Source organism: Vipera ursinii (genome assembly GCF_947247035.1).
Source record: "Vipera ursinii genome assembly, chromosome: 4".
In the NCBI taxonomy this organism is placed as follows: Eukaryota; Metazoa; Chordata; class Lepidosauria; order Squamata; family Viperidae; genus Vipera; species Vipera ursinii.
In genome coordinates this window covers 98720249-98730262 of record NC_139514.1, presented here as the reverse complement: position 1 = coordinate 98730262, position 10014 = coordinate 98720249, and positions in this window count along the sequence as shown.

The following is a 10014-nucleotide window of genomic DNA, read 5'->3' as shown; positions in this document are numbered from 1 at the left end:
GAGGTAAATTGTGGACCGTTATCAGAGACCAATACATCAGGAAGGCCATGAGTGGCAAAGAGTCCCATGAGCACTTGGACAGTCCCTGTTGTGGTCATGCTACTCACAGGTACCACCTCCAAACATTTCGAGTGGCTGTCCACCACTACCAAGAATGATTGGTTGTGCAATGGCCCTGCATAGTCAATGTGTATTCTGGACCAGGGTGTGTGTGTTTCTTCCCACTTGTGGACTGGGGCGTGTGTCTGTGGTGGCCGAGATCTTTGGCAGGTGTAGCAACCAGCTACCTGTTCCTCAATGTCCTTGTCAAGGCCCGGCCACCACAGATAACTTCTTGCCAACGCCTTCATCCGTACCACCCCTGGGTGACCCTCGTGTAGTGAGTGAATGACCCTGTCTCTCAATGTTTGTGGTATGATGACCCAGCATCCCCACAATAGGCAGCCCTTGTGTGAGGACAACTCGTGCCTCCTGGTGAAGAATGCCATGAATTCAGGCCCTGGGGATTTGTCTTGCCACCCCGTGTTCACCCACGTCTATACCCTACTCAAAATCTTGTCTGTAGGTGTTTCAGCTGCAATGTCCCTGGCATTGAGAGGACATTCTGGCAGATCTTGAATGGCCAATATTTGGGCTGCAGGTGCTGGATCTGGTTCAGCATTGTCTAAAGGAAGTCTGCTTAGGCCATCAGCATGGCCCATTTCCTTGCCCGGCTTGTGCACTAATTTACAGGAGTAAGCTGAAAGGAAAATGGACCACCGGAGCATTCTGGGAGACATAATCTGTGGGGTCTGCTTGTCTGTGGTAAACAGACCTAATAAAAGTTTATGATCTGTAAAAATAGTGAAATTCCTCCCATACAAATAGTCATGGAATTTTTTTACTCCAGCGACTATTGCCAGGGGCTCCTTGTCTATCTGTGCATAGTTCCTCTCAGCTGCTGACAATGTCCTGGAGTAATATGCAATAGGGACTTGTCTGCCATCATCCTCTAGGTGGCTCAACACAGCCCCCACCCCATAAGGGGATGCATCACAAGCAATGCAAATTGGCTTGTTCTCTATAAAATGGGTAATCGTGGCATTGCTTGCCAAAAGGTTTTTTAAGGACTGGAAACTGGAGTCATGTGTCTTGGTCCAGTTCCACATGGAGTGCTTGTCCAATAATCTGTGCAAAGGTTCAGCAATAGATGCTTTGTGGGGTAAAAAAGTGTGATAAAAGTTAAGTAACCCCAGGAAAGCTTACAGCTCCGCCTTATTTTTGGGCGTGGGAGCCTCTTTGATTGTTTGCACCTTAGATGCTGTGGGGTGAACCCCCTGAGCATCAATTCTAAACCCCAAAAATTCTGTCTCTGGCACCACAATGCTGCACTTATCCCTCTTGAGCTTAAGGCCAGCAGCATGGAATCTACCCAAAACTGCCTGTAGGCATTCTGCCAGAACCTCCTCTGAGTCCCCTGCTATAAGAACATCGTCAAAGTACGGGCAGACTCCCGGTATACCCTTTAGCATACGCTCCATCACCTCTTGAAAGATGCCTGGAGCTACACTACCTCCGAACTGCAACTGGTCTACCCAGAATGCCCCCTTGTGGGTGACTATCGTTTGTGCAGCAGCAGTCTTTGGGTTGACCAGGAGCTGCAAGTAAGCCTGAGCAAGATCCAGTTTGGCGAAGATCGCGCCTCCCTGGAGTGATGCAAGGATGCTGCTGACTGTAGGCACCGGGTATGCGTGTGGGTTTAACACTTTATTGATTGTGCATTTATAATCAGCGCAAATTCTGATGTCACCATTTGCCTTGAGAGGCGTGACATTGGGTGTTTCCCACTCTGCTCCCTCGACTGGATGCAGCACCCCCTGTGCCACGAGCTTGTCGAGTTCCCGCTCTATTTTGTGTTTTAATACGAACGGTACCCTCCGTGGCTTTATTTTGATGGATTGTACGTTGGGGTTCAATTTGAATGCAATTGGTGGACCTGTGTATTTTCCCAGCATTCCATCGAACACGTCTGCAAAAGCCTTGCACATGGATTCAATGCTGTGCGCTTGGGACTGTGTCTGGTGAATTCCGATAATGTGAATTCCCAGCGCTTTGAACCAGCTCAACCCCAGCAAGCTAGTCCTTTGTCCCTTTGACCACTAGGATGTCCAAGGGCCCCTGGAACTCCCTGTACCTCACAGGAAAGGCAGCCTCCCCCCGGACTTGTATTGGGGAATTCTGAAAATCGGTGAGGTTGATGCTAGATGGTCTCGGGGAACCCACTGGCCGCTCCGGCTGCAAATTAACTTATAGGTCTCATACCAAATGACTGAAACAGTGGAGCCGTAGTCCAGCGACATTTTAAAGGGAACCCCTTGGAGCTGCACCACTAGCTTAATTTTGGGGGTGAGTGGTTGACGAGCCCCTGTATTACACACCGCCCCTCTGCTCTCTGTGTGGCTGATGGACATGATGTGTTTCAGAGCCCCAGTACCTGACGCCAGGTGAACTTCAGCATCCACCTCGTGCAGTGTGTCCTGGCTCCGGCTCCGGCAAATGGACGCGATGTGTCCCATCTTGCCGCACGCTCGACATTTGGCCGTTCTGAACTTGCAGGTGGAACGATGATGGTTTCCCCCACAGCCGGCACATTTCTGCTTGGTCGAGCTGCACTTGCAACCGCAACACTTCCTGTCCTGGCTGTTGGCTGCAGCTGTGGTCCGTTGACCCCTCGGGCTATCGTGCTGTCCCATCAGGTGGGAGGCTATGAGCTGTAGTGCGTCCACCTCTGACTCCAGACCATCCATGCTGCTTCCTCTGGCCCCGTGCGTCTGATGGACAGTGATACCCTGGTTGCCTCAGTTGGTCTCAGTCAGTTCTGGCTTCTCAGCTAACTCCCAGGCCAGTACTTCCTCCTTTACTTGCTTGAGGGTCAGCCCTGGTCTGGCCAGTAGCTTCTGCCTCAGTTTTCGGTCCCTGAGGCCGAATATGATTCTGTCCCGCAACCTCCTTTCTAAGTTGTCGAAGTTGCAGAGGCGAGCCGCCTGTCGGACTGCCACCATGAATGCTGACCCCGACTCACCTGGCAGCTAGTTCCTCTTTACAAACTCAAACATCCATGCCATTTCCAACATGTGCGGGTTAAAGTGCTGATTCAGTTTGTCAATGAGGTCATCATATTTCACCTCCCCGATGGCCGTGGGTGAACACAGACCCACTGCCAGTTTATAAATGTCCTTTCCGCATGTGCTGAGTAGGGCTGCCACCTTTATCCTGTCCTCAGTAATGCGGTTTACTATGAAGTAAAACTCTAGCTGCCCCACGAACGCTTCCCATTCTTCGGGCTGGGCACTATTGAAAATGGGAGCTAACCCGATCGGCGCCAAGGGAGCTTGACCGACCTGAGCTGTGGGAGCCTGACCGTCCTGAGACATCTCGAGTGATCCGATCAATCCTGTTCTGATTCAGACGATGATTCCCCTGCCAGACGGGGTGTCCTACCGCCCTTCAGAACAGGATCCCACCTTCATCGCCAATTGTTGTGGCGGTTCAGGAATCAGAGAGACTCAGACTTCAGGTGTGCAAAGACTTTATTAGGAGGAAGCGTGGTCCAGGACTGGGGAACAAAAGTTACCTGCCTTATTTTATACCTGACTAGGTGAATGCCTGGCCAATAGGTTTAAACTCAGGTTTCCCGCCGGCTGGCAGCCAATCCCTTTAAATCCGGCTTTCCCGCTGAACGCTGTTCCTGCACAGAGCTGTCCAGCTCTGTGCCTCCTATTTCAGCTGTCACACATGTATGCTATGCCAGCATACACTACACAATTCCTCCAACTGTTCTTCATATGCTTTAGTTTCCAGGCCATTAATCATCTTAGTTGCTCTTCTCTGCACTCTTTCCAAAGTCTCAACACCTTTTTTATAATATGGTGACCAAAACTGGATGCAGTATTCAAGATGTGGTCTTACTAAGATTTTTATATACCAGTTCTAATACTTCACATGATCTTGACTCTATCCCTCTATTTATGCAACCAAGCATTTCATTAGTTTTTTTTAGCTGCTAGTTCATATTTAACTGATTGTCCACTAGGATTCCAAGATCCCTCTCACATTTACTGCTTTTGAGGCAGGTTTCATCTAATCTGTATTTGTACATTTGGTTTTCCCTGCCTAAGTATGAAACCTTACTTTTCTCTACATTAAATTTCATTTTGTTGGATAGAGCTCAGTGCTCAAGTCTGTCAAGATCCATTTGGATCCTGAGCCTATCATCTGGACTTTGTCGAATGCCTTACTGCAATCCAAATATACCATGTCCACAGCATTTTGCTGGTGCACTAATTTAGTCACTTTGTCAAAGAATGAAATAAGATTTATTTGGGATGATCTGTTTTTGATAAACTCATGTTGGCTTCTGGTTAAAACTTTGCTTGCTTCTAGGTGTTCACAGATTTGTTGCTTGATAGCTTTTCCAGGATCTTCCCTAATATTGATGTCAGTCTGATTGATCTGTAGTTTCCTGGATCTGTTTTTTCCCTTTTTTTGAAGATGGGAACCACATCAGCTCTTTTCCAGTCCTCAGGTAGTTCCCCAGTACTCCAGGATCTTTGAAAGTTCAATTTTTCTGAAATAACATCTGCCAGCTCCTTTGGGATGTACCGTATATACTTGAGTATAAGCCGAATTTTTCAGCCCACTTTTTGGGCTGAAAAATTCCACTTCGGCTTATACTCCAGTCAACAAAAAAACTTACTGAGGACTTGTGCGCGGCCGAGGCTTTGGAGCTTCCGGGATCGCGCTCACCTCTCCCAATCCACCGCCGTCCGGAGACCTGCCGAAGTTTGGGGAGGTTTGGGGAGGTGCGCGCGCACCTCCCCAAAAGTCCCCAAACGAAGCCGGGTCTCCGTTCCTCTGCGCCCTGCCTGCCTGCTTCTTTCCACAGCGGAAAGAAGCAGGGAGGCAGGGGGCGGAGGAACGGAGACCCGGCGACGTTTGGGGAGGTTTGGGCGCCTCTCCAAATATCCCCAAATGTCGCCGGGTCTCCGTTCCTCTGTGCCCTGCCTGCCTGCTTCTTTCCACAGCGGAAAGAAGCAGGGAGGCAGGGGGCGGAGGAACGGAGACCCGGCGACGTTTGGGGATATTTGGAGAGGCGCCCAAACCTCCCCAAACGTCGCCGGGTCTCCGTTCCTCCGCCCCCTGCCTCCCTGCTTCTTTCTGCTGTGGAAAGAAGCAGGCAGGCAGGGCACAGAGGAACGGAGACCCGGCGACGTTTGGGGATATTTGGAGAGGCGCCCAAACCTCCCCAAACGTCGCCGGGTCTCCGTTCCTCCGCCCCCTGCCTCCCTGCTTCTTTCTGCTGTGGAAAGAAGCAGGCAGGCAGGGCACAGAGGAACGGAGACCCGGCGACGTTTGGGGATATTTGGAGAGGCGCCCAAACCTCCCCAAACGTCGCCGGGTCTCCGTTCCTCCGCCCCCTGCCTCCCTGCTTCTTTCCGCTGTGGAAAGAAGCAGGCAGGCAGGGCACAGAGGAACGGAGACCCGGCGACGTTTGGGGATATTTGGAGAGGCGCCCAAACCTCCCCAAACGTCACCGGGTCTCCGTTCCTCCGCCCCCTGCCTCCCTGCTTCTTTCTGCTGTGGAAAGAAGCAGGCAGGCAGGGCACAGAGGAATGGAGACCCGGCGACGTTTGGGGATATTTGGAGAGGCGCCCAAACCTCCCCAAACGTCGCCGGGTCTCCGTTCCTCCGCCCCCTGCCTCCCTGCTTCTTTCCGCTGTGGAAAGAAGCAGGCAGGGCACAGAGGAACGGAGACCCGGCGACGTTTGGGGATATTTGGAGAGGCGCCCAAACCTCCCCAAACGTCGCCGGGTCTCCGTTCCTCCGCCCCCTGCCTCCCTGCTTCTTTCCGCTGTGGAAAGAAGCAGGCAGGCAGGGCACAGAGGAACGGAGACCCGGCGACGTTTGGGGATATTTGGAGAGGCGCCCAAACCTCCCCAAACGTCGCCGGGTCTCCGTTCCTCCGCCCCCTGCCTGCCTGCTTCTTTCCGCTGTGGAACGAAGCAGCCTGAACGAAGCGGAGGCTTGCAGAACGGCGGATCGGCTTATACTCAAGTCACCAACTTTTTCCAGTTTTTGGGGGTGAAATTGGGGGTCTCGGCTTATACTCGAGTCGGCTTATACTCAAGTATATACGGTAATCTGTCAAGTCCTGTTGATGTGAACTCATCTAGATCAGACAAGTGTTCCCTTGATTTGTTATCTTGCAAATGTTTCATTTACCCAAAGGAGGTAACATCATCAGTGCTAATTTGGGTAATACAACATCTGCAAGAAAATAACCAAGCTCAGGGACCACGAAGACCCTTAAAATCCATCCTGTTTGATTGTGGACATTTGTGTTACCAATTACTTGTCTGCTCTAGATTCACAACCCTCTTGTGAAGTTTCACAATGTCATGAAATTACTAAGAATATCAGCAACTTCAGTTGTCAGCCAGGAGTTTGGATCTAAGCCATAGCTGTCACATTCCTTAAATAGAAAGAAGAAAAAGTAATAAAAATGTAAAATTTAAAGCACTAAGAAATGTTTTAGCACAAATATCATTTGTGGGTAGTCTCCATTTATCTCTCAATGTTTTTCATTTTGGTATGTTACATTGGTATCAGTTGCATAAAGCCACAATTATCCTGTCAAAACATGTTGAAACAGCACATTCAGCATTTTCATAGATACTTTACATATTTGTTAGCATTCTATAGGCTACAATATTAAATTGAGTCAGGTAAGCCAAAAACTCTAATTTTTATAACCTGATATAGTTAAGTTTAACTGTCCTGACAGGAGGAAAGGTACTGAAGGCAATCACTCCCATTTTTTCCTTCCCGGAGTAGCAAATTTACCAGTCTGAAGTACAAATGTTTATATTAAATATCAATAAACCACAACATGCAAATGTCCTTATTGTTGAAAAATATTTGGGAACAGTCTCAAAGATGGAGTATTATTATTTATCAATGATACACTTTTTAATAAAATATGCAGATGAAATTATTTATATATTCTTTAATAAATCTGATCGTATGTGAATATTTGCAAAGCAAAACTGAAGTGATCCAAATAAAGTGAAATAAAGACAGCCCCCCCCAAAGAATTGACAATTTGCTTCCTATATTTTCTTCCAATTTTATAATCGCAATTAAAATTAATAATTATGAATTTCACATGGATTTTCCCGTAAAATAAAATATTAGCCTTTATTGTCTAAAATTAAGAGTCTATTTTCTCTGTTCAAGTAATTTTTTATTTACGGAAACTGATGCTTAAATTTATAAGAGGAAGAGTATCAAGCAACCATTACGATTAGATATAATTGTCATCTTCTCTAGACTATAGTAATGTCTTACTATTTTCAATTACAGCAAAATAGTTTACATAACTTAGTGCTCCTTGCTATGTTTAATTCATATCTCCACAACTTGAGATCCACTAACAACTTAAGTTGGAAGACTCAATAGAACATTTGAAATTTCATCTGAGCAAGTGAAAAAAAAGAGCAAAAATAAGATGCATAGAAGCACGGAGAAACAAAAGAACATCAAGTAATAACTCTTTCATTTGAAGACCCAGATCAAAATAAATAATTCTTCATTTACTGGAAGATTAATTAATAGATTACATATTTCCTGGCAGATCATAAACTGTGCAGACCTGACACAAGTATCAATCACAGATTAAGCCACACATCCTCTGGGAAACTAAATAAATTTGTTAATCTGATTACAGCTGGGCAATATATATCCTGCCCATGGCATATTCCATTTTGTTGTTAAAAACAGTATTTTATGGCTTTGTAAATACACGGTACAAAACCTTTTGACATCTTAAAGACTAATGCATTTATTTTGGTGTTAGGTTTCTATGGACTAGTTCTCTCCAATTCACCAAATCCAGTCAGCCCACATATATAACACATCAGATCCTGTACAACAACAATAACAACGATGACGATGATGATGATGATGGAAGGGACCTTGGAGTCTTCTAGTCCAAACCCCTGCTCAGGCAGGAAACTCTATGCCATTTCAGACAAATGGTTGTCCAGTCTCTTCTTTAAAACTTCCAGTTTTTAAGTTTTTAAAACTTGAATTTACTAGCCTAATGTGAACACTCAACTATCAGTTAACAGATAAATGCCCTATAGCTCTAGTTGCAAATTGGCTTGTCATTCTAATGGATGTGACCCAAAGAACAGTGCAGTGTAGCAGTACTCCTGTATTACTTTAGTACTATTCTAGGGTATTAGATTATTAGTGTCTGTGCAATTTGTATTTCATTTGTGTAAAGAATATAGAATTCACCCTAAAGAATTCTACATGCTATAAAAGTAGCACAGGGTGGTTTTGTTTGTTGAAAAACTATTTTTTGCTGTACACATTCTCATTGTTTCCATTCTGTGATGTGTCCTCCTTCCATGATTCCCTATCAAAATAGAAGGAAATGCTGGAATCTGCACCCCAACTCATTTAGAAGGTCCTAGGATAGGGAATATTGGTGTAAATAGTTCATTGGCAATAGCTTGCAGCTGTATATAGGTAAGGGTTCCCCAGCACATGCGTGCTAGTCGTTTCCGACTCTAGGGGCTGGTGCTCATCTCCGTTTCAAAGCCGAAGAGCCAGCGCTTGTCCGAGGACGTCTCCGTGATCATGTGGCCGGCATGACTGGACGCCAAAGGCGCACGGAGTGCTGTTACCTTCCCACCGTAGTGGTCCCTATTTTTCTACTTGCATTTTGACGTGCTTTCGAACTGCTAGGTTGGCAGAAGCTGGGACGAGTAACAGGCGCTCACTCTGCTACGCGGCACTCGGGATTCGACCCGCCAAACTGCTGACCTTCTGATCGACAAGCTCAGCGTCCTAACCCACTGAGCCACCACGTCCCTTATAGCTGTATATAATACACTTTAAATAAAGCAAACTCACAAGGTGGCTTTAAATTAATGTATTTTCAATACATTTGGCTTGAGATTCAGTAAGGCACAATAAATGTATACAGTGTACTGATGACAGTATATTCAGGCTTCAACTTTTAACACATTTCAGTTGGCAAAATATACAAAGAGAAATGCTACTGAAAGGAAATACTTGTGAAGCATTGCCTTGATTTACAGACAGATACTGCTACACTTTCTTTGTTTCTTCACATTTTTCTTCTGCTGGGATTTATTCTCTGGAAGTATTCGTTCAACCAGTAGAAGTGAACTACTGTTGACACCAGTGCTTTGCGTCTGGTAGCATTTTACTGCCTATATTACAACTATTAAAATTTAGAAAACTGAAATTGCCAGATATAAAATAGCTTGCGGTACTGAGATTATTTCCCAATTAAAGGTAAAATATTATTTGTAAAACATTGCCATGAAGGAAGTAACTCTTTTCCTGTAATAGCCAAGTTGGAAGGCACTAATTTAAGCATAACTGCACAAGGAGTTAAGGATTTACATACTGTATACACGTCTTAAGCAGTGGTGTCATGCAAATATGTGAACAACTGGTTCTCTGTGTGGATGCCACTTCCGGAAGTCCATTCTGGGCCTGGGCAACAAAAAATTAGCTACCAGTTCTGCTGAAGTGGTGCGAACCGGCTGAATCCCACCACTGGTCTTAAGGCAGCTGCCTCCAACACTGTGGGCACCAGGGACTGGTTCCGTGGAAGGAGGATTTTCTGCACACCAGAGAGGATGTGGTTTTGCATGCTGCCTGCATCCCACAGATGGGGCTTCAATTGTTTGTGTGGCCCGGTTTCTGGCATGCCACAGCCCGGTGCCAGTCCATGGACCGGGCATTGGGGAACCCTGTCTTAAGGTACCATGATCTTGCTTTTTCCCTACTTGTTTTTATGTGCAAAACTAGAAAACTACATTTCCCCCACCTGAGAATGAGGTGTCCAGCACCAGGGGTTTCAATGTGTCAAGGGGAGCACAGCTGTGAATAAAAATATGTACCTGATTGTGTTATTTCTTTAGAACAGGACTA